The 26264-nt window shown below is 35.3% G+C and overlaps 1 protein-coding gene across 18 annotated transcripts in view; it reads right to left on the reverse strand.

Moving 5' to 3' along the window:
• The window catches only part of LOC5578702 (guanine nucleotide-releasing factor 2), a 256070-nt gene that overhangs the window by 153180 nt on the left and 76626 nt on the right, over window positions 1-26264 (reverse strand). For 3 of the 18 annotated variants that reach the window (XM_021839399.1, XM_021839391.1, XM_021839392.1), the window contains exons 1-2: window positions 10965-11434; window positions 6053-6394 (exon numbers count right to left, since the gene is read on the reverse strand). The exons of 9 other annotated variants lie outside the window; for them this stretch is intronic. The gene's annotated coding sequence lies outside the window, so the exon portion shown is untranslated. Of the gene's footprint in view, window positions 1-6052; window positions 6395-10964; window positions 11437-26264 lie in introns of those variants that run through there. 6 more of the 18 variants (XM_021839396.1, XM_021839395.1, XM_021839411.1 and 3 more) reach the window with 5 other exon arrangements.

The raw sequence follows: 26264 nt of genomic DNA on the forward strand, positions 1-26264 counted from the left end.
GAATTTATTTTACAGAACGTATTTCCTACTGAATGGCGTTTCATTAAAGTAGTTAGTATCATTAAACCTGGTAAAGATCCATCATTAGTCAATAGTAGAAGACCAATTAGTTTATTATCATGTCTTCGTAAATTAATGGAGAGAATGATATTAAATCGTCTTGAATTCTGGGCTGAAAAAAATAATATTTTTCCTTCATCTCAATATGGTTTTAGGAAAGGTCGTGGATCTCGTGATTGTATTGCGCTTTTAGCTTCACAAATTGAACTATCATTCAATAGAAAACAAGATGTTGTTTCTACGTTTCTTGATGTTTCTGGTGCATATGATTCAGTTCTCATAGATTTACTTTTTGAAAAAATGAATGATTGTAAAATTCCTCCATTAATTTCCAATTTTATATGTAATTTATTTTCATTCAAAATAATGCATTTTTATCATAATGGTTCTTCAAAAATGATACGTTATAGTTATTTTGGACTACCGCAGGGTTCTTGTTTAAGCCCTTTTTTATACAATTTATTTACAAGAGACATAACTTCTATAATTCCTAACGGAACTTATTTTATCCAATTTGCTGATGATAAAGTAATTTCTGTTAGTGGAAAGAATCGAGAAGTTATTCGTCATTTCATGCAATGTTCTTTGGATAATATTCATACATGGGCTCATAATAATGGATTTACCTTTTCAGTTGAAAAAACCAAATTTATTTTATTTTCCCGAAAACATTCTCCCATCGACATCAATTTATATCTTAATAACCATCAAATTGAACAAGTATTTGATTATAAATACCTTGGCATATCCCTGGGCTTGGGATTATATTTTCCAGGGAGCGATGAATTTTGATAATTGATCGCTGTTGTTAGTAGTTTTGATTAGATGTTGGGTGAATTTCAAAGCAATGGCAACCTTTTTATTACAAAATTTAGATTTTATCTTCTGACCTAAAAATTCTGGTTAAACTACTGTACTATGCAGTTGGGCTGCACTAGGCTATCACTCATCAAAATTACTTTCACTTCGGGAAAATATAATTTCAAACTGGCGAGAAGATTACGAACTGAGGGTGGGTTAGGAGCACAATTAGACCCTTGAATGTGCAATGTGGGGTAGTAATTGGGAATGCCATTGACGGTTTGTAATCTTCTACGAGGTTTTCGAAAACCAACAGGGCGCGTGCACCGGGTTGCGGATAGGAGCAAAGGGAGATCAATAGCATCTACCTAAAATAATAGAACAAAAAGCCGTTCGATGATTAGGTAATGTTTAGCGATCTTCTATGGTGTTCTAGTACTATAAAATTCTTCACTCACTGGGAATTTTGGCCTTGATAATAACAATAGTGATAAAAACATAAAATAATACCTAATACTTGATAAGTACAATGTAGCTTCAATATAGTAATAAATGAAATAAAATCAATTTTCTATACTTGACAAGGTTTTGAAGACAATCAATGAGTGAAAGAACTACCTATTAGAAAAGCCACATCAGCTAAGGCTATACATATACAAATGTTGGTCATAGGGTCATGGCGAGCATTCGGTATGTACGTCTATGATTGATTCTTATCTAATAGGGGCACTAGAAGACCACGCGGACAATTTCGAAACAAATTATTTTTATACATCGGTCTTACGATCCGAAAGGCTCAGCTATGCTGCAAAGTCATTTTAAAAGCAATTCATTACTACTGTTTAATTATTTATAATTCTAACAAAACTACATAATAAACTCATTACTAATCACTGTTTCTATATTCTCTTTTTCTCTCCTTCTTATCTGTTGCATGATTATGAGCATCACTAATATAACGCATGAGCATGCACAATAAGAATAATTTCAGGATTGAAAGCAGTACATGGATACCTGGATAGAATAGCTTCGAAAAGGGCGCTCAAAATATAATATTTCTGATCAGGGAAGTATTATTATTAAGGGTATGTAAAATTTTTCCATTATTAACACTTAGATCACACAAACAAATGAACTAATAATATCAAATATTTTTAAAATATTTTTATTTGAATCAGCATCGTCAATCAGTGCAAAAACAGATAAAGTTTGTAAAGTTATCACCATCGATTGAATTGCGCTCTGTATAGTAATGTTTAATCAGTATCAAAATCTCCTAAAGCGTCGCATTGTGCCATCAGCAGCCCTCATATTGTTATTATTTTGTTGTTTATAAAATTTCTAGAAAGCGATCAGCATATTCTTTCTTACTTGTACAATGGCCGATCTATTTGGAATTTTAATAAGTCAAATCTAACTTCAAAACTCAAATTTAATTGCTTTCAGCACATTTACATTTTGCAGCATTAATCGCATTACTGTGTCAAGTCTTCTCCATTCCCTATACCCTACCCCAACCCTTCTTATCCTTTCCGATGGTGTTCAAGTGGTCCGCATAGACTATTACGGCCATTACCTATCCCTTCCCCCGGCTTTGGACTGACTTGCGCTCTCATTGCCCCACCAAACGCTGCAAAATGAAAATGAAAATAAATACCTTGGCATATGGTTTGATTCAAAATTGAAGTGGAATAATCACATTAAATATATCCAAATAATTTGTTTTAAAAGAATAAACTTTCTTCGTACGATTACTGGTACTTGGTGGGGAGCTCATCCTCATGATATGATAACACTTTATAAAACAACAATACTTTCAGTGATGGAATATGGTTGTTTTACCTTTTCAAGTGCTGTTCAAACACATTTTTCAAAACTTGAAAAGATACAATTCCGTAGTTTGAAAATTTGTTTAAAATTGTTGAATTCTACTCATTCAAAATCTGTAGAAGTTTTGGCAGGTATAATTCCACTTAAAAATAGATTTCATGAGTTAAATTCTAAATTTTTAGTACAATGTTTTTCAAATAATCATCCAATAATCAATATTTTGAATTCTTTATATGAAATTAATCCTACTTGTAGACTTTTAAATTCTTTCACATATTGTAATACTGAAAATTTCATCCCATCTAACAATGGTTTTTATAATCATAAAATAAATGTTCATGCATTTCGCCCATGTATCGATTTATCATTACATGCAGAACTGAATCATATTCCTCATCATTTACATTTTCATTTTGCTGATAATTTATTCAAACGTAAATTCGTTGGAGTTGACCCTGAGAAAATTTATTTTACAGATGGTTCTTTGATTAACAATACTGCAGGGTTCGGCGTGTATAATATGCATTTGGCTCATTTCTTAAAGTTGGAATTCCCTTGCTCTGTTTTCATAGCTGAATTGACTGCTTTATATTTTGCGTGTAATTTGATTAAATCGTGCATTCCTAATGTATATTTTGTATGTTCTGACAGTTTGAGCTGTCTTCAAGCTTTAAACTCTGTCAAATTTTGTTTTAAATCACATCATACTATATTGATGTTAAAAAGCTTATTACATGAATTACATAGCAAGGGATATTTCATAAAATTAGTTTGGGTTCCAGCTCATTGCAACATTTACGGTAATGAACAAGCTGATTCTTTAGCAAAATTTGGTGCTTTTCGTGGTAGAATATATAAACGTATCATTTGTCCTTCCGAATATTTTTCTAAATTGAAAAGAGATTCCATAAACAGTTGGCAAACTTCATGGGATACAAGTGATAAAGGAAGATACTGTTATTCTATTTGTCCTAGGGTTAATACTATCCCCTGGTTCAAAAATTTATCTGTTGAACGGAATTTCATATGTATTTTTTCTAGATTAATATCCAATCATTATATTTGTAATTGTTATTTATATCGTATGAATTTAAAAGATACCAATCTTTGTGAATGCGGTTTATTTTATGAAGATATTGATCACATTTTATTAAAATGTTCACGTTTTATTGTACCCAGAAACAAACTTTTCAATGAAATAATCAGCTTGAAATATGAAATTCCAATTTCAATCAGAGATATTTTGGCTCAGAAATGTTTTCCCTTGATGAAAATTTTCTTTGAATTCCTAAATGAAATCTCTTATCATGTTTGATACTCTCTTTTTTGTATATTTTTTGCTTTTTATTTCAGATTGACCTCACTTTGGAACTGGCATTCTACGTGATGATCCTTGTATTGGCGATTACGGTTCTGTAATGGATCCATTCCGGATGAACCTTTAGATTTAAATTTCTTATTTTATAATGTTTTAGAAAAGATAAAGAGGTTTTGTGCCTTTTTGAGAAGATTTTTACTTAAAATCACTCAAAGGGGCTTTTCCCTCTTTCAAAATTATTAGTTAAAAATAAATAAATAATAATAATAATAAGAGTGGAACATCAAATCTAGCTACTTTTTTATTTGTTAATAATCAAAATCGAACTTATACTCATAAAACATAAAGTATAAGAATTTTACAATAAAAATAAGTTACGCTGTACTGATGTAAAAATTAATTAATATCGAGTTGCGTTATATCAAGGCTCAAATCCCGAGCAGAAGCCAAATTCTGACAATAGTATATCTGATATATCAAATCGAGATATTGATTTGATTGACATAAGAGATAAAAAATGTAAAGATAATATCTAAATTTCATTCCTGGAACTTTTGGGTCATAGCAAAATTTAATGTTTACAGATCTAATGAATAGCTGATATTGATTAGATCTTACAAAAGCTAAATGTGATATGCTCACGGTATTCCAGGAGTAAATTTGAAATATCATTTTCAGATCCTTTATCTCTTATACCTATCAAGTTAATATCACTTTTCGATGTCCATATCAAAATATGCTATTACCGAGCTTTTTTCGCCTGCTCGGGATGTACTTTATTTATTGGTTTCTCGGTGGACAATTATAGGCAATGGATAATTTCGTCATTTGTTGTCAAATAGAAGGAGATAAGATTTTTGGAAACCGTTCTGCACAAGTTTGCACTGCCGATAGATCCTCTGAAAGCATTGGAAATTGATAGTGGACACTGGAGAATTCTTTTTAATATATTCGAACCCGCTGAGCAGAATCTTAATAAAGTGCATTTAAGAGTAGATTTGAGTACATTGTACCTTTTAAGTAATTACGCGTATTTCGACTACCACTTGTAGCCTTCTTCGAGTAATAGGGTCCTAAAGCCCTGTCTCAATTTTAGTACCAAACGCTTAAGTTTAGGGCAGAAACACATGTTTACTCAATATTTAAATGATTTTCATTGGTTTAAGTACACAAAACATTTTTTTATGATTTTTGAGATTTTGTCACACCCTTTGGTTTAAACTCAAATGTTGGGTATATTTTGTTTTCCGTGTCCCTTCCGAAATGTCAGATAGGAACAACCCCAGTGTTAAAACTATATGCCCTGTGGCATTTTTGTCGAAAAAGTGAATGTGAAACAACATCACAAGTGTCAAGGTTCATATTTGGAACCATTTTTAAAATTGAAGTTTAAAAATGTTATAGCCGTTATTTGAGCTGGAAAACTTGCTAAAGTAGTTGCAATAACATGCTCTTTCGTATTATTAAATAAAAACAAGAATTCATTAAACATTTTAGGACCCAATTGACACTGAAGAAGGCTACAAGTGGTAGTCGAAAAACGCGTATCTGTCAAAAATAAGCAATTAGTGCAGAATTAAAAGGTACAAGATACTCAAATCTACTTTTAGATTCTCTTTACTAGAGAATTACTCAAAACTTTACGATAAATCCACAGACAAACAGACGTAACACTTAAAACATATGTCGATTAAAATCATAGTCACGAGGACATGTACGCCCAATGCTAAAATCGGTGTGTTTGGCCGATAGGCCAAAAGATGGCGGTAGTGTGCAAACGTCAAACACGAACAAAAACGATGCGAGCGCTGCGCGTGGTGAATCGGCCACCTACCATATTTTTGAACCGACCGTTAAAAAGGTGGTCGATGGCCAATGATGAGAGTGTGACGTCTGTTTGTCTGTGATAAATCCATCCATGAGAGTGAATCCCGACGAAAGAAGACTGCAACACAATATCTCAAGTCCACAACAGAAGTTATTATCAATACTGCGTCATCGTTCCCTAGAGGCACATCTTGCATTCCATAATACTATTCACACCTGAACACACTCAGCCCAGCACGGAGTCCTCGAAACTATTTACTTCACAGGTGTTAAACACTCAACCGCTCTGATCATGACATTTCCATACACAGAACGCTGTTAATTTCTTCAACTTCTTCCACCGGCTGCTGTTTACACTGTTGCTAATTATTCATACATCACCAAACGACATTTTCTCAAAGTATTATTACCGAATAGGACACTTCGGGCACTCGAACAACTAATTACTATTCAGCGTCCAAAAAAATAAAACAGAAATCCACCACTCAGAGAGTGTTTGCTCATGCAATTAAGACCGACGTTTTGCAGGGTTATCGCAGAATCCAATCAATATCCTGGCTTATTTTTGTATGGAAAAAAAATCTCAAGCTACAAACCCCCAATTTGTTCATTTGGACTATTGCTAGTGTGAAAGATTAAGCGGTGTCCGTCAACTCTAAACGAGCTTGAAGTTGTATGAAGAAAATCGACCAAATAACGGCTCCAGTTACATTTTCGACCAAAAGTGGTGCTATAGGTGTTGATTTTTTTTGACATTCGAGCTTCTAAAAGATATTATAGTACTATAACATCTTTTGTTGGGACACACGATTGTGTGCGCGTTTGATTTGTTGTTTGTTTTGCGTCTGTTTAATTGACAATTTGATTCACTTGTCGTAATTATGCTATAACTAATTCTCTTACATGAGTGGTTAGTGTATCACATTTACACAAACAATGAAAGAAAAACGAGGTTATATCCCCAGCAGAAATGGCTGACAAAATGATAGGCAATCATTTTACTTGCTTGTCATCATTTGATAACTTGTTTTGTTATCATCTTGGTGCATTAAGGTGAAGATGCATCGAAGCCAAACCTCAAATATGCAAAAGCACAAATCTTGAGACCCACACAGTGTATTGAGCTGAAAATTTGATCGATTGGGCACCACCAGCGAGTGACCAATCTATTAAATTTTCAGCGTTAACGATTGTTTGGTTCTGCAGAGGTTTGGATTCGATGCATCTTCACCTTAACAGTCATCATAACAAAAATGAGAACTCAATTTTTTTCGTCGAATAGCAAAATAACAGTAAATTCTGTTATCATTAAGTTCAAGTTGATAACTACATGAGTATCACATTTTTCTTAATGTTATGGTCATAAACAACAGTGGTCTGGCTTAAACTTACGCTACAAACATTTAAAAAAATGTATGATAAAAAGTCATTCACACTTAAGTTCATTGACTAACATCCCGAGCAAAGTCCAACATCAAAATGAAAGCAAGTTGAAAACATATACTGTTTTCAGCATCAAGTTGATATCATAATTTGATATCAATTTATCAGTGAAATATTCGATATCATATTTTGTTTTCTTTCTGCTATCATTTTGAATTTTTACTTATATTTTCTTTTTATTCAATTATAAATTTATTCGTGCTACATGTTTAAATACTACGAGAATATAAAAATAAAGCATTTATCTAGTCGCAGCCATGTTTCAATATCAATCGAAAATATGTATATCTCAGCGAGTTCTCAATTTGCTTTCAATGACAGCAGAAACTGTTTTCAATTTGCTTTCACTGACAGCAAAAAGAGTTTTCAATTTGATTTCATGGGAACATTTTTCTGCTCTCAGTTTTGATATTTTAACCGTTAAAACGACCAAAATGACAACAAACTGAGTTATCAAAACCCGCGACAGCACAACATCAAAATTAGTTTTCAATTTGATCTCAAGCTTTGCTCGGGATGTCTGTCGCAGATACAATGATAGCAAAATTTGTTATCATTCGGTTATCATTGATACCAGCGATAATTAAAGTTGTTATCAATCAGATATCATCCAGTTATCCGACTTCGCTCGGCAACTCAGTGGATATCATTTTCGACCGATTCCTTTAGCCGAGCTGCACTTTAGTTTAACTTTAGTTTTTCAATAATTGCGATATTTTATTTTTTTTTAGGAGATATCAATAAGTACGGAAAATTGTATTTTCAATTTGTGGATTTTGTCTATTTCTTCTGAAGTACTTAAACCAATTTGTAAAAATAAAACTTGGAAATTTCAATTCAAAACAATTTGTTCAGTGAAAATTTGTCATCAACTTATGATTAAAAAAGCTTGGTTTGAGAAACCAGAATAGGGTTTTAAAAGAAATATAGATATCAAATGTCATGGTTCTATTTCCATAACATAACGAGATTTCACCCATTTAAAGACAAAACAGGGGCAGTAATGAGAGTAAAACTACGTTTTGTTAATAAAAATGTAAATCTTGATCTAAATTCCTTCAGACAGAACATAAATGATGCTATTTCTCGAGATGCTGATGTTCTATAACGGTGCGGTATTCAGCAGATCAAGGACATTCGGTAAGCAAATAGTTTGATTCGCAATTTACCCGCTAGGTGGCGCTAGTGAGCATGTAAAATTGAGCATTTTAAGTATGTTCTATCTTGTGATCCATATGAGATAGAAAGTTTAAGTCTTCAGCAAAGTTATTCAGAATGTCAAGGACATCCGGAAGAGAGGTAATTTAATTCAAAATGTTGCCGCTAGGTGGCGCTAGTGAGCAGATAAAAATGAGAGTCGAGTCTTCGACAAAGTTGTTCAGGAAGTCAAGGGCATCCGGAAAACAGATTGATTTATATACTTTTTAACTTCATACAAGTCCTATCGCAAAATTTTGACAAGAAAGAATGTTCAAGTTTATGGCAAAGTTGTTCAGAAGGTCAAGGTTATCCGAAAGGCAAACAGTTTAGCTCGTAATTTTGTCACTAGTGAACACGTTGAATGAAGAATTTTAAGCTAGTTCTGTATTGTGATCCTAATGAAATAGCAAGTTCGAGTCTTCGACAAAGCTGTTCAGATAGGCAAAGAACTCCGGACTTTACTGGCGTTACTGAGATCCAAAGTTACCACAAAAACCAACTTTTATTCTGGTTTTTCAACACTTTGTCGAGATATGGAACATCATGTTATGAAAGGTGTTCTCTGTTATTAAATCTCATGATTGATTAAGATAGAATGTCCAGAATGTTGTTCAGAAAGCCTTTGGCATTTGGAAGTGAATCATATCATATTCAAGTGATTCAGGTCTGATCTATTGCATATCGAAGTGTTTCAGATCTGATGCATCTTTTAAGGATTCGGGTATGTTTACTTCATGTGCGAGTAATTCATGCCTGATGCACATCATATTCAAATTATTCAAGTCAGAAACTATTCTTCTTCTTTTTCTTCTTGGCAGTACGTCCCCACTGGGACAGAGCCAGCTTCTCAGCTTAGTGTTCAATGAGCACTTCCACAGTTGTTAAGTGAGAGCTTTTTTTGCTATTTGCCAAAAATTTCCATTGCGAAAAGATCCTGGACCGACCGGGAATCAAACCCGGACACCTTCAGAATGGCTTTGCTTTGTAGCCGCGGACTCTAACCACTCGGTTCCTTAGCCCCTCAGAAACTCTTCGTATCCAAGTGATTCAGGATTGATTGTCTTTAAATTCAAACGATTCATGTTTATTCACTCCATACCCTAGTGATAAATGTCTGATCCTCTTTATATTCATGTGCTTCAGGTTTGATATTCAAGTAATTCAGGTTTGATTTTTTCAATATTGAGTTAGTGTTATTAACTGAATCATGTCAGATTCAATCCTTGTTGGAATTGACTCATGAGTGATTCACATCATATTCCAGTGATTCATGTCGGATTCACTGCATATTCAAGTCGAACAGATCTGATATTCAAGTGATGCAGGTCTGAATTACTTCATATTCACCTGTTTAAAATTTAGGTCATTTAGTTTTGCTTTACTGCATTTTCAAGTTGCTCAGGTATGATTCGCTTCATTTTCAAGCAGTTTAGGGAAGATTCACTTCATTTTCAAGTGTATCATGCCTGATTTACTTTATATTCAAGTGTGTCAGGTACGATTCACTGCATTTTCTAGAGATTCAGGGCTGATTTGCTTCATATTTGAAGAAATCATTACTGATTAACTCCATCTTTGAGACATTCATTTACAAGTTATTCTGATTCATTCATTTACAAGTGATTCATGTCTGATTTACTTTATATTCATGTGTTTAAAGTTTAATTCAATTTATATTTAAGTTTTTTAGGTCTGTTTAGCTTCACATTTAAGGAATTCAGGACTGATTTACTTAATTTTCATATGGTTGGATTTACTTCATTTTCAAGTAATCAATCAATTCAGATTGAAATCTGAATCGAGACTGATTCGCTATATTTCAATGTTTCAGGTCTCTCATACTTCCTATTTAAGTGATTCAGGTTTGATTCACTTTATAGGTCTAAATTAGTTCATATTCACGTGATTCAAGTCTAAATTACTTTATATTCAAGTAATTCAGGTTTGATTCATTCGAGTTTATGTTATTCATTTTTGTTTAACGGCATTTTCCAGTGTTTCATGTCTTCCAAACAGTTTAGGGCTAATTCACTTCATTTTCTAATGATTCACGTCTGATTCATTTCATGTTCAAATGATTTAAGACTGATTCACTTAATTTTGAAGAGATTCTAGATTGGTCTACTTAATTTCTAATAAATCATGTCAGATTCACGTTATATTTGAGACATCATATTCAATAGTTTCAGGTATGATTCTCTTCATATTCCAGTGATTCAGTCCTGATTCACTTTATTTCATAGTGATTCGGGTTTAAATATACAAGACTTCAATTATCTATCTTATCTGAATCAGAAGATGTAACAGTTGTTCCCATATATTTGGTCGATTTTCTTCATACAAACTTCAAACCCGTTTAGCCTCTCCTTAAAGTTGACGGATTCCGCTCAAATTTCCACAGTATTTTCTGAGGATCCAAATGAACAAACTTGGGGGTGTTGCTAAGGATTTTTATAGTTTGATCGTTATGGGCCATCCTACTAACTAGCTTCCAGGAACTATCTCCAACTTTTCTTCGAAATCACATGGGCGCTCTTCATATTTCTGCAACGGTTTTCCACGAAAAATCGCCCTTTGACACTCTATTTCCACTGTCGCTGGCACTTGACCCAGCGCCGTCGCGAACCGTAAAAAATAAGCAAACGAATGCACAAATAACAGTTTTCAGCGTTCCGGCCAGGTGCACCACCGGGACACGCTCCGGGTACGTACGATGAAGACGAATCACCGCTCCAAAATATTTAATCGTCCAAACATAAACAACACACTCCCGCATATGAAAACGTCTACGATTGAGACGACGCCAACGCGCGCGCGATTCAAAGACGACGCTACCGACGCGCGAAGACGACGACGGAGACAGCCAAAGACAGCAAAGCGCGACTAGCCGATCGTAGGGGAAAAATCAAACTGCGAGAAATTGGCCAACTTGGGCCCAGCCGGAGCTTGTGTGACGCTGTTGCTGTTGGTTGCTCTTGCCTTCCCGCGCTTGGTGCTGCTGCTGCTGAGAGAATTCAACTAACCAAGTCCACGACCAAGTCGACGACAACCAAACACCGAGGGCTCTGCTCTGCGTTGGAGAGACTGACGGACGCGACGGTGTGGAAATCAAGCGCGCGCGTTGTCGTCCCTCTATCTATCCTCCCGCACGCGAACCGAAATCGTCAGGTGGAGTGGCTTTGGATCGGTCTCGCTCATCGGTGCAATATTGAGGGATATCTACAGTAGTTGGTTCAATGTACGGTCATCCCACGCAGTTAAATCACTCACAATTTTTGAATCAACTGATTTTAAGAAACAAAATTATAATGATATTTATTATACAACATCACAGAAATATTTTTGCTAATCTAAAGAAAAGCCGGAAAAACTATGCTCCAACTCGTGGAAAATTTTCAAAAACATATATTTTTGAGAAGATAATCGTTTTAATCGCTGAAATTTTTGAAATGTATTTTTTTTTTCGTTTTTGAGTTATGGCCAATTTTGTAAAAAATGTGCAAATGTGCCATTTTGAGCCTTTTCTTTGAAAAATCATAACTCAAGAAAGAAGCATCGGAGAAACAAAGTTTTTTATGAAAATGAAAGCAAATTTTCTAAAGATTATAAAAAAATATTAACTGAAAACAGTTTTCCACAAAATTTTCCACCGTTGAGAAAATTCGTAAAGAAAAGCTGGAAAAACTATGTTCCAATTAGTAGAAAACTTTCAAAAATATATTTTTGAGAAGCTAATTTCATAAGCTTTAATCGCTGAAATTTTTGAAACGTACTTTTTTTTCGTTTTTGAGTTATGGCCAATTTTGTGGAAAATGACCATATAAGCCTTTTCTTTGAAAACCCACATTTCAATCGAAGCATCGGAAAAACAAAGATTTTTTATCAAAGCAATTGCAAATTTTATAAAGCATCTGAAAAAAAGATATGGGATTAGTTTTAATGAAGTATAAGTCGGAATGGATGATATTTTTCATGAAAAATTACACCGATAAGAAAAATTGAAAAAAATTACTAGTATTTAGCGGTTACAGAGAAGTGTTAAACTAATCTGCAATAAGTATTTAAACTTTGATTCAAAACCTCGAGTAAAAAAAAGTTAGAGAAAAAAATATTAGCCCTGACAGTGCGAGAACAAAAATAAAAAAAAAATATTTCGAAACATTGCTATGAAAAGAGTGAAGCTTTTAGTAGCATAGTAGAAATTAAATAATCAATGTTTCAAAGATATTTATTCAAAATTGCGGATGCCTCATGGCAATATCATTAAACATAACTATTGGCTTGTAGATTACAGCTTGAAGATGTTCGTTTAAAACGATTTTCCTGGTGGATTCAAATTCCCGTCTTTTTCCCGGTTTGGTGGCCACCCTGTAACATATTTAAACACAAACTATGGTTTGCAACAATTCGCATACAATGTCATTCAAATTAATAATCGTTAACTTGACCACTCTTTGTTTTGCTGGATGACTTGAACTATGAAAACTGCACTACGAAATAATGGTGTCAATCTGATGTTAGATTTTTATTTTTATTTTTATTAATTATATGATAATGGCTACTAGATCAAATTGTAGTCAAATCATGAGCAATGTTATAAAACTCAGATGTGAATCATTTAAACCAGGGACGAAAAAAATCATGCTCTCACTATACTCAATTTACTGACATTTATGCCACCCACCATCAAAGTAACCGCACCACCACCAATATGATTGTACCAATGAAGAAGGCACAAAAGTAGATGATGAAAACAAACAATGATGCCCGTATGTTGTTGCTGTTTTTGATTATCAGAAGTAGAAGAGTGTCAGTTTTAGAAAATTGATTATCAATGAGGCTCATATTAATTAAAAAATATGCTGCTTTACGGGTAATGAAAGATCCGATGCACTGAATCGATGATATTGACGCGTTTTTAGTGTGCTTTGTGCAAAAATTACAACTTACTGAAGCGGAATGTAAAAAAGTCAAGCTGTTTAGAATGAATATCATTTTTTGATTCCGATTATCACAAAGCGGTTGAGTAGCAGCAGGTTAAAAGGAAACTGACAATCTTGCGGAAAGCGCTTTGCCAATCTTTGTTGTGTTGTCAAGGCGAGGATAAACCAAATAAAAATCAACGAAGATTCTACCTAGCAAGTATCAATGTAAGCGAGGGTAGATTGAGTATTTTCATCCCTGATTTAAACCACATAATTTTTCACATTCACATTGTATTCAGTAAAAGTTACCAGAGTGTCCGGATATTGGTACAGTCCGGATTTTGATTCACCACGGTACCCTGCCTTTTTAAGATACCTGAAAAAATGTTGAAAATAATTAGCCATTGAATAACACAAAAATCACGGCACACTAGGAATATTTTTTTGGATGAATTGAGCTGAAATATTACAGAAGTCTCCCAATATCAAAAGGAAACTGTTAATTTAAAGGGAGGCGATATCCGAGATGGTCGGGAAAAATGGGACACCCTGTTAACCATGTTTCATTATAAAATATTTATTCATGCTTTCTAAAAGTACATGCATCAAATTTTTCAGACATGGTTCCGGTCTTCTGCTGGCTTATCCCTTATGTTGTCCGAGGCAATGTTCTCATAAAAATAAGGAATGATTGACATTTAATTGTAAAACAGAAGAACAGATATCAACTGGTTCATATAATTGTGGTCAAATTGATTCATATTTGTGGACCGGTTGTAAAATATTATCAACTATTGCAATGAGTAAAATTTGCATGAGCTGCAAGCAGTGGTGGAAAGTGGCGACAAAATGCTCGTGAGCATCAGAGTGCTAATATACTCGCATCTATCGTGCTCGCGAGTAAACGAAGCTAGTGATTTGTGAACGTGTTCAAAGCTGTTTTTCCGAGTTAATTGCGCTTTTGAAAAAATCTATTATTTTTGACTACAAACTACAGTCGATTTAATGAATATTTAATTGATTTGTCAGTCAAAGCTTTGATAGCACAGTGTGTGCAATGCACGAACATTTGTGCAAGTTGCAGGAATGAACTTTGTAATATGAGCACGAACTACTTGCAAACATTTTGTAGGAACATATTCCTCCATTCAAACATGTTGGTTCGTCGAACTTGCGATACTTAGCAACCGTTGAAAGTTGTGTAGTATGAAAGGAAACCTATGGACCCATGCACGAGTTCACTGATTTGACGTTTGAGCGGTGCCGAATTCACTCGTTGCCATGGTCACGTAAATAACACGGCACCGCTCAAACGTCAAATAGTGAACTCGTGCATCGGTCCATTATTTATTCGTTATGGTCAGATTGATAATGAAACCAATGTTGTTGGAAGAGTATAACTCCAAAAGGCTTCTCCAGAGAGTTCTTCAGGGTTTTTTTTTAAGATTCCTCCAGTGATTTTACCAGAAATAAATCCAAGATCATCTTTACCGTGATCAATACAACGATTTCGCCAGTGATTCCTTCACAAAGGACTTTTGATCGCAACCAGATTTTTTAGCCCGGATCAGAGAGGACTATAGGAGTACCTTCAGCAATTCCTCATAAATTCTGGCTGGAGTTCCTCTAGGGATTCTTCCAAGTATTTATCCAAGGATTATTCCAGGAAGTCCTCTAGGAAAATCGCTATAGGGATTCCTTTGGATGTTTCGCAACGAGTCAAAGAGTTCCAGTGGGTAAGTCTCCAGTGTTTTCTCCATAGAATTCTTCGTTAATATTTTTAACAAGAATTTCTCCAGGAATTCCTCCATGAACTTTTTCGGAGATCGGTCCAAAGATTCCTCCAGAGATTCTTTCAGGCATTTTTCAAGCGATTTCCCATGAGATTCCTTCAGAGCCTCCTCCAGAAATTCTTCTAGAGACTTTTCCAGAAAAATGTATACATGGGTTCTTGCAGAGATGTTTCCAAAGGTTTCTCCACGGATACAGGGTCTTTTACAATTCCTCCAGATATGTCTTCAGAAATTCCTTCGAGTAAACTTTCAGGGTATTCCCCAGGTAGTTCTCTCGCAATTCCTCAAGGATTTATTCCGGAGATTTCTTCAGGGATTCTCCACGTTTTGCTCCAGATATTCTATCAGGAATTGCTGCAGAGACTCCACCAGTTTTTTTTCTTGGATTCTACGAGTAATTAATTCACGAATTCCTAAAGGGATTCCTCGAGACTTTTCACCATCAATTCTCCTAGAGATAGCTTTAGCAAAATCGCTACAAGCATTACTCAAAGGATTTTTCCACGTTCCCAAGGAGTTTATCTAGAGAATTGTTCTGAGCCTCTAAAACAATATCTTCGGAGATCTTTTGAAGAATTCCTCTAGAAATTCATCCAGAGATACCATCATGAACTCCTCCAGAATTTCATCAAAAATAATCCCAAGAATTCTTACTTCAAGATTTTTTTTTTCCAAAAAATCCTTCCCAAAAGGAATGTTTTGGAAAAAAATATAGATAAATTCCTGGAGAAATACTTGGCGAGATTCCATGAGCAGTCCCTAGAGAAACCTCTGAAAAAAAAAAGAAAACTCATCCCTGATGCATTTTATGAGGGAATCCTAAAAGAAAATTGGGAAATTTCATGGAGGAATCTCTGGTTAAATCTTAATTGCCGAAAAAATCTCTAGAACAACTTTTGGAGAAAATATATGTAAAAATTCTGGTGTAATCTCTGAGAAACTCCTGAAGAAATTGCTGAAGAAATCTAAGCAGGATTACACGGGTAATTTGCTAAAGAAATCCTTGGAGCCATCTCTAGAGTCATCTTTGGATTATTTAAGTTATTCACCCAAGTGTTGTTTCAGGAGATCTACCAGAATTTCTTCCCGGGATTCCTCAACAAATGGCAACTAGAATAACTCTAGAAATTCATCATGGGTTCTTTTCAAAAAAAATCCAGAGAAAACCTCTTCCCCCTTCCTCTAGTAACGATTGTTGTCTAATTAACATTCCTACCCTTCCCCGACGTTATTGACTTTTAATTTTGGATTCATGATTTGTGTACATTGGAAATGGTAAGCAAATCCCGAGCTCCATTTATTAAATCTCTGTGCAACTTGGTTTGTTCTGCTCAATCACGGAATAGCATCTATACTCATGCCCATGTTCATGCAAGAACCAGCAGAATTGTACGATGGATATCATTTCTGCCTCTATTTTCTGGCCCTATACCTGCTCCTAAGCTTAGTATTCTATGAGAGATCGAAGAACAAAACGTCTAGATGTCAAAAGGTCGAAAGACAAAAGTTCGAGTGACAAGACGGTCAAAAATATAATACTTAGTGGGAAACGCGTCCTTTTAAAAAAAATCTTATGTTTTCCTCTTAGATCTTCTGTCCATTCGACTTTCCAATGGTGGATAATACATAATAATGTCATGAAACAATTTTCCAATTTCATAAACCTCAATCAAATTTTGAGAAATCGAAAAAAAATCTTGCCTGATAAAATTATTACTGAACTGGCAATAGAACATGCTTTTACCAGCTTGGCAATCTGAAGTACTGCTTTCTAGTCAAAACATATTTTATCCTAAATAAATAAAAATCACTGATAACATCATGGTTTTTTTTTTTCAGGTAGTAGATACCCTGTGATATTTTTCTAATGCATTTTGATAATAAAGGCTTCTCTGAAGAGATTGCTGATTCCTGTAGGAACCCAAGAAAGAATTGCTACATCATTCAAATTCTTGGAAAAAACTAACAAAATTCATGACGTAGCTACAGGAAAAATTCAAAGAAGCAAGAAATTCGCGTAGAAATCACTAGAGAAATGTGCCAAAAAAATCAGAACAACAAGATTTTTCTTCATAAAACTTTCAGAATACTTGATCGTTTTTTGTATAATAATCATAAGAGGCATTCATTGAGAATTTTTAATAAGTTATAAGATGGAAAGTGGATTCGCTTTCACAGAACAACTGAAGAAAAAGTTAGTAGGATTATCCGCGGCAACCCTAGCAGAAGTCTGGAATCCGGAATCCGATATATCCGCCATATTTGGCGTTTATTGCTAAATTAGTCAATTCAGGAGAGTTTTTACAGCAATCGCAAATTTTAGAAGTTCTCTTCAACATATTTCGTTTTTATTTTGAATTAGAGCTTCCACCAGAAATTTTTCCGATGTTGGTTACAAATTAGATATTATATGCTGCCTATCCTGTTACAATTTTTTTGATGAACATTTAAGTATTGAACACACCTTAAAGAAAGTTGCAGTGAAAATTTATACTTAGTTGAAAATATTGTCAAATTGTTGAATTTCCATGTTCAGTTATTTGGATTACATAAGACAATATGGTTTATTCAAATTGAAGACTAAGTAAGAACTTGATCGAATTAAAAAAATAATATATCTAATTGAACTACAAACATAGATATCAAATCGACCACCCTCAACGGTCTCCATCCCTTCACCATCTATTAGAGAACCAGCAAACTGAAACCAACCTGAAGAAAGGCGGCCAACAAACGGCGACAAACCTGCGGAGTTGCAATTGCACTTGTTCCGTTCGTTGTTTGACAGTTCTCGCTCTCTCCCTCTCTCTCTCTCTGTGCAACACTCTTGTTACTCTACACTCAAGGGCACACTGCACGGTGTTTTATTTTCTAGTTTTCATGCGCTTTTTGAATAGCGCCCTAACCGTTGATTTTAGCGATATAGTTTGTTCGGAGAAGTTTCTTGGTATATTAAAGCGCAACTTTTGACGAAAAAAGTTTTGTGATCAATCCACCTAGCAGTGAGATAGAAAAACTATTTTTTCAAAACATTTAGATAGACATATGGTGTCTTCGGCAAAGTTGTACAATTGGCAATTTGAAACAACTTTGTCGAAAACACAATTTTTCTATCTTTTTTAATTTTTGAGATATATGCCGTTGTATGTGAATGACCCCTAAAAATCATATTTTTTATCATAACTTTTTTCCAAGATTTTTAACATTTTTTGTGTGTTCTACAAAGTTGTTTGTCATAGAAAAACCCGTGTTTTTGCTCAACATATCATCACCCTATCTTTTGAAGTAACAAAGTTATTCATGAATTACTCTTTTTTCAAGGGGTAGTTTAGGCCTCTACAACTGGCTTCGGCGCAAAATGGCGCAGACAACTCTTACAAATCATGAATGTACCATATCTCCTCTTTTGGCAGTTGATAAAAACTTTTGTCTATAAGCGTCTTTGCATGGGTTTTTACTATCAAACAAATAAGCCTTATGAAAACGAATTCGACTGATAATTCTTTTACTTTAAGAGATAGAGAGGTGCAATGTTCAGCAAAAACACGCGTTTTAAGATGTTTAACAACTTTGTAGAAGACATGAAAAATGTTAAAAATCTTGTAAAAGAGTTACGAATTTTTTAACTCAAAGTACACAAATTTGTATGAAAAAAATCGTTTAAAATCATTTTCGTTTATAACTTTTTTCTTAAATTTTTAACATTTTTCATGTCTTCTACAAAGTTGTTAAACATCTTGAAACGCGTGTTTTTGCTGAACATTGCACCTCTCTATCTCTTAAAGTAAAAGAATTATCAGTCGAATTCGTTTTAATAAGGCTTATTTGTTTGATAGTAAAAACCCATGCGCCGAAGCCAGTTATAGAGGCCTAAACTACCCCTTGAAAAAAGAGTAATTCATGAATAACTTTATTACTTCAAAAGATAGGGTGATGATATGTTCAGCAAAAACACGGGTTTTTCTATGACAAACAACTTTGTAGAACACACAAAAAATGTTAAAAATCTTGGAAAAAAGTTATGATGAAAAATATGATTTTTAGGGGTCATTCACATACAACGGCATATATCTCAAAAAGTATAAGAGATAGAAAATTTGTGTCTTCGACAAAGTTGTTTCAAATTGCCAATTCTACAGCTTTGCCGAAGACACCATATGTCTATCTAAATGTTTTGAAAAAATAGTTTTTCTATCTCACTGCTAGGTGGATTGATCACAAAACTTTTTTCGTCAAAAGTTGCGCTTTAATATACCAAGAAACTTCTCCGAACAAACTATATCGCTAAAATCAACGGTTTGGGCGCTATTCATAAAGCGCATGAAAACGAGAAAATAAAACACAGTGCACTGGCTGGAAGGCAGGTGCTAAAATGCGTCGCAATCGCAGCACCTAACTAACAGTAAGCCCTAACGAACTGCTCCGTTCCCTGTTATAGTTCTCGGTACCCGAACGGGAATGCAAAACACAATTATATTACAAATTGTAATTTATATCAACGCTTGATAGATTTTGACATTTAGCTTTTGAGTGGTCCGGAAATTATCGCAGAGCCAGTTATGATAATAAATAGTATGTTTGTTTCTTGTCTGACATCTAAATTACTAGATATATCATATAAAGTTTTTTTTTTCAATTTCTCATCGTAATAGGCTGATTTCATCACGCCAATCTGTCATGAAACGACCTACTTTCCTGCACTGAAGTATGCAGTGCGGGAATAGTCATTACGCAACTGAAACCAGTGCTGTAAGGATTCATTACGCAACTGAAACCAGGGCTGTAATGATTCATTACGCAACTGAAACCAGTGATGTAATGATTCATTACGCAACGCTTTCTCATTACGCAACTGTTTTGAGTTGCGTAGTGAATTATTACACTACAATTTTTCAGATATTGTAAAATGACGGTGGGGCCCAGATAGCCGTAGCGGTAAACGCGCAGCTATTCAGCATGACCATGCTGAGGGTCGTGGGTACGAATCCCGCTGGTCGAGGATCTTTTCGCAAAGGAAATTTTCTCGATTCCCAGGACATAGAGCATCTTTGTACCTGCCACACGATATACACATGCAAAAATGGTCATTGGCAAAGCAGTAAGCTCTCAGTTAATAACTGTGGAAGTGCTAAGAACACTAATCTGAGAAGCAGGCTTTGTCCCAGTTGGGACGTAACGCCAGAAAGAAGAAGAAAATGACGGTGATAGCATTCCGATATTATTGCTGATACCCTCAAGTGGCCTTCTACGAAATTGCAACAAATGTTGTAAGTAACTCGTTGCCGAATTCGATTTTTACAGCACTCGTCGTGATTATCCTACTCGACAAGCCTCGTAGGATAAATTTACGACTCGTGCTGTAAAATCATTATTTTGCAACTTGTTCCGTAAACTACTATTATCAAATTTTGTTAAAACTTCTTAGTTTTTTTTTCTTTCTTTATTAACGAGATTTTAAGTCCTGGACTAGTTCATCTCGGGACAAACGGTTTTACTTCCCTTCCGAAGGAAGTCTTCACTATGAACTTTGTATCATGCATGACAATCTTGAGGATGGAAATTGATCCTAGGACCTCGGCGTGAAATTCTGTTGATTGTATCAAATTTCGTTATAAATTTGATATACAGGTATCTAAATGTGTAATAATTGTGATACCAATGGAATAAATTTTGTTCAATTTTTCGTTATAAGTTATAAGAAGTTTTGAAATAAATATCTCAGATGGTTATACTTTTGTTACACACTAATGATCGGGTACATAGGTTTGGTACACCTGAGAACAAAGGGGTTATCTACCGACCCGGGAATAAAGGGATGAGAAGGCAGACGCCTATCATCATCATCATCACCATCATGAGGAAAGCTCGCGCGAACAAATCGATAATGGGTTTTATTTTTTGCCATAGAAATGGGTTTCCCCGTACCTAAAGACTGTTCATTTTACAAAGTGGACACCTTGATTACAATGAATCTCTTTTATTTATTGATGAATTCGAAATCTGTTTTCTGTACATCATTCAACTACTATTCTACGATGTCATTTAAAAATTGACAAAACAAAATACTTTGGTTGAAGAGTTCAACAGTTTTTTTTTTCAAAGCTTACCATTCCAAATCCAATTTAAATCCAATCCAAATCCAATCCAAATCCAATCCAAATCCAGTCCAAATCCAATCCAAATCCAATCCAAATCCAATGCAAATCCAATGCAAATCCAATCCAAATCCAATCCAAATCCAATCCAAATCCAATCCAAATCCAATCCAAATCCAATCCAAATCCAATCCAAATCCAATCCAAATCCAATCCAAATCCAATCCAAATCCAATCCAAATCCAATCCCAATCCAAATCCAATCCAAATCCAATCCAAATCCAATCCAAATCCAATCCAAATCCAATCCAAATCCAATCCAAATCCAATCCAAATCCAATCCAAATCCAATCCAAATCCAATCCAAATCCAATCCAAATCCAATCCAAATCCAATCCAAATCCAATCCAAATCCAATCCAAATCCAATCCAAATCCAATCCAAATCCAATCCAAATCCAATCCAAATCCAATCCAAATCCAATCCAAATCCAATCCAAATCCAATCCAAATCCAATCCAAATCCAATCCAAATCCAATCCAAATCCAATCCAAATCCAATCCAAATCCAATCCAAATCCAATCCAAATCCAATCCAAATCCAATCCAAATCCAATCCAAATCCAATCCAAATCCAATCCAAATCCAATCCAAATCCAATCCAAATCCAATCCAAATCCAATCCAAATCCAATCCAAATCCAATCCAAATCCAATCCAAATCCAATCCAAATCCAATCCAAATCCAATCCAAATCCAATCCAAATCCAATCCAAATCCAATCCAATCCAAATCCAATCCAAATCCAATCCAAATCCAATCCAAATCCAATCCAAATCCAATCCAAATCCAATCCAAATCCAATCCAAATCCAATCCAAATCCAATCCAAATCCAATCCAAATCCAATCCAAATCCAATCCAAATCCAATCCAAATCCAATCCAAATCCAAATCCAAATCCAATCCAAATCTAATCCAAATCCAATCCAAATTTAAATCTGAATCCAATCCAAATCCAATTTATAAAATGAACATCCCTTAGGGTGGAAAGGTGCGGCGAAAAGGGCATTAAACTGTTTGCTAGCGCGACAAAATCAATCGAACTGACTGCGAGATATGAAAATGTTAGCTTTCGCGCTGCGAATCGATTCTGGCGGCGTTACGCTTGGGCGATCGCGGGCTTCCATGCCATGCTAGAAGATTTTCCATGGTGAACATCTGGATACTTACACGACACGTTCTGCAAACATCAACGCAAAACAAGGGGAATTGTATACATACCTGTGGAAGAAAGAGAAAAGAAAATAGGTTACTAGTGTGATTTGGCTAATAAAAAATAGGCCCGATTACGGGTACGATGGAGACCACCGCTATCGAATTTTAATAGGCTCATCACATCCACACCTGTCGACACAAAATCTCCGAAATGTCGCGTAATCTTGTCATTTATGAACGTGGAACGAAAGTTAGCGTCGAACAGGGGAAGGAACTAAGGAAGCGATGGTGAGGATAATGAATATTCCTATATGTATAATGATTGCCAATTTATTTCGGTGTTTCTCAAACTACCAAATGCAAACCTCTTTAAGATTTATTAGTTTCAATTGTTAGATGAGAAATCAAAATCTGTATCGATGCTACCTGAAAAAGGTCAGCTTACAGAACTAAAAGTAAAAATTAATATTGAAAGTAAAAAAAATAAATATGAATAAAAACAAATTTTCTATTTACATCGCATAAAGACGTTTCGCATACGGACGTTTGTCATAATGGGCATTTGGCATGGGTAATTAGAATTATATGACTTCTTAAAAATGCTACCTGCTCTTGTATGAAACTGCTTTATGCGAATCATCCATTATGCCAAACCTCTGTATGCGAAACGCCCTTAAGCGCAATGTCTTTATGCGAAATGAGGATAAAAAAGTCAAAGTTTACATCCATCCTTCCATCCATCATTGTTTTAATTTTAATTAAAATAATTAACTCATTACGCGTGGTAAAGATGGACAAATTATGGGTGAAATTTTGAAAAAAAAATCCACGTGCTCGGCTGGGATTCGAACCCAGGACTCTTGTATGCTAGACGAACGCTTTACCAACGAAGCTACCCGGGCAGACGGAAAAATCAAAATCACATCTCGAAACGAACAAATTATAATCGCATATCTCAATTTGATACTGAAAAGATGTTCGAATTTTTTTTTAAATCTCAGCGCTATAGCTCAACATCTGAAAATATGTAAACAAAATCAAAATTAGTTCTTCGGCATGAAAGAAAACACATTCAACATCAAAATGGCGAGACTGAACATTGTGGCGTCAGGACAACCTCTAAGAGCCAAAAGTAATCTCAGAAAGCGAAGAAAATGATGCACTTATTTCTTTGATCTTCATCTGATTGCCATAGCCGATTAGTTAGCATCTGTGTTCATAGATTTGAAGGTCGAGAGTTCGATTCTGGTTGATGACTTTTTGATTATTTTTTTTCTACGCCATCTGTCAGATTATATTTTGATATTGATTTGTTTGTCAATAAATAAACTTACCAGATATTGTTTAGATCTTATAATATCCTAATAAGATATTGTTTAATACTTCTCCATATTATGTTTGATCTTTTATCTCTTATCTCCAACAAACCAATAGCTGATTATGATCGTCAGAAATTATTTAAGAGTAACAAAATATGATCTTGGTCAACTTTTTCCACCTGCTCTGGTACCGATCCACTTGGTGACCCAAAAACCAAAATGATTACAAGCCTAGCATACAAAAATCCTGAGTTCGAATCCCAGCCGAGCACGTGGATTTTTTTTCATAATTTAACTCATATTTTTTTTTATCACGCGAGTTAGCAACGGAGCTACCCGGGCGGTGGTAAGAAAAGCTGACGCCCTCATTGCAGCGAGTTGGCAACGGGCCGCCAGAACGAGGGCAGTGCAGAACGCTGACGACGGCATTGGAGCGGATGGCAACATCGAGCGACTTGGCAGTTTCGGTGTACGGCGACGACGACGACGGAAAGTGCAAGTGCAAGCATTAAATGTGTAATTAATTTCGATATTGAATAAACCAGTTAGTTCGATTTCGGCTCTAGGGTAGTTAAGTAGCTTTTTTTAAAAAGAAACTTCCATCCGTGAAAATTTAACTGGAGGCTCCGGCGAGATCCTCCATCTCGGGAACAGTATAAGTGATATAAGTGAAGTGTAAAAATCTTTGAAAAATTCTTCTAAGTGGTTCCAAGAGCCACACCTTCAATATATCACAAAGCGACCCGCAGGACACCGTGGATCACCCGATTGGCGTGCCAGGACCCCAGTAGCGCTCCAGCAAAAAGGATAATCCGAACTCGCCTGCCTGCGGATCCCCCGAGTGTGAGGACGACAGCCACCAAAAGACCAACGATCCAATGTTGGCCGGACTCAGGACACGGTCCTTTATGTAAGTTTTTCCATTTTTTATTATAAACCGACTAAAGGAGTATTTTTTTAATAAGAGAAAGTGCAATTTATTGATGAAATCAAATCGAATTATCAAATAGTGATTATTTCTATAAGTGCAATCAATTTTTAAATCTGAGTGAATACAGTGAATCAAACGATACAGTAGATTTAGCTTTTAGTGTCTCATAGTTTTGCTACATTAGAATCAAACAATAATGGCTAATCCACACGCCGCTATCAATGGAGAGCCGGTTATCCCACCGCTAACCATGCAGCAATTTATTGAGTTAGGGAAGTTACCAGATTTTCTGCGTGACCTACAACCCTTTGACGGTCGACCAACCGAATTAATTAATTGGTTAGTCGATGTTCAAGGTGTAATCGATATGTATCGTGAACACGGTGCAACCGATGCTCAACTTGAGCTTATCGGACGTTCTGTTCGAAGAAAAATTAAAGGCGAAGCCGCCGACATTCTTAATGCAAATAATATCATGCACAATTGGAACAATATCAAAAGTACACTTTTGCTGTACTATAAAGATAAAAGGGATTTAAAAACCCTAGATTTTGAGTTAACATCCGTCAAAAAAGCACCTAATGAAAGCTTAGGGAGTTATTATTCTCGTGTTAATGAGCTACTATCGTCAATTATCGCTCAAATTCAGACAGAACCAAAATTTTTCCTACATGCAAATTCACACATTGATTACTTTCGAGAAAAGGCAATTGATTCTTTTATTAGGGGACTAGAAAAACCCTTATGCCAACTTTTAAAAACCTACAACCCAAAAACGTTAAACCATGCCTACCAGTTTTGTCTAGAGTATTTTAATATGGACACACGGTCTGCTCCATATCGAAATGAACATACCTCTAACATTCCGAGACCAAGAGACCTTGAACCCCCGAGACTCCCACCAAGAAGGCAGCCACTTCATCCCACCATACCTCCAAGAATTCATCAACCTGTCTTCCATCAAGCCCGACCAATGTTTAATCATCCTTTCCCACAACCAAAATTCCAGAATAATCCTTTCCACCAACCTCATGCTTTCCAACAACCAAGATTCCAAAACAATCCGTTCCCTCAAACCAATAGACCTCTTCCTAATCCAGAGCCTATGGACGTGGACCCAAGCATTCGGTCCAGGAATATTAACTATAGTAACAGACCCCAAATGGGAATAAAAAGACCCCACCAATCTTTCAACCAACCTCAACATTTCAAACGAATGGCTCACCCATTGCAATATGATTATTCCTACGATCCCTATTATTTTTACCCAGATTACATCCCAGAATACGACGATATGGATTATCAATACGATCCGCAAGAGGAACAACCTCAACCAGAATCTCTTCAGAATGATACACCCACATCGGAAGCTTCTCTGATAAATCAAGAGGAGGATCCTCAACCATCAACTTCATCCCAAACTAATTTTTTAGAATGGAAGCCGAGTTGGTAGGTCCAACTCTTCCATACATTACATTAAAAACCAATATCGGAGAATTCCCTTTTCT

The sequence above is a fragment of the Aedes aegypti genome, chromosome 1, assembly GCF_002204515.2.
Source record: "Aedes aegypti strain LVP_AGWG chromosome 1, AaegL5.0 Primary Assembly, whole genome shotgun sequence".
Classification (NCBI taxonomy): domain Eukaryota; kingdom Metazoa; phylum Arthropoda; class Insecta; order Diptera; family Culicidae; genus Aedes; species Aedes aegypti.